The sequence below is a fragment of the Penaeus monodon genome, chromosome 19, assembly GCF_015228065.2.
Source record: "Penaeus monodon isolate SGIC_2016 chromosome 19, NSTDA_Pmon_1, whole genome shotgun sequence".
NCBI classification, from domain to species: Eukaryota; Metazoa; Arthropoda; class Malacostraca; order Decapoda; family Penaeidae; genus Penaeus; species Penaeus monodon.
Window position 1 is genome coordinate 5,243,096 of NC_051404.1, and position 216 is coordinate 5,243,311.

A 216-nucleotide genomic window follows, 5' to 3' on the forward strand; every position below is an offset into this window, starting at 1 on the left:
GCCGAACTGAACCGAACCGGATAATCCTTGTCTGATTTTAAAACATGAATATGAAATCACTCCATTCTTCGTTTTGAAATCATCTCCTGATTGATAAATGGCTTGTAAACTCCTGTGTTTTATGGTTTGCGCTTCACCGAATCAGTTAACCAACATTTTCTGTGATTTTGTGACTCATTCGAGTTTACGAGTATTACAAAGGTGCACACATACACA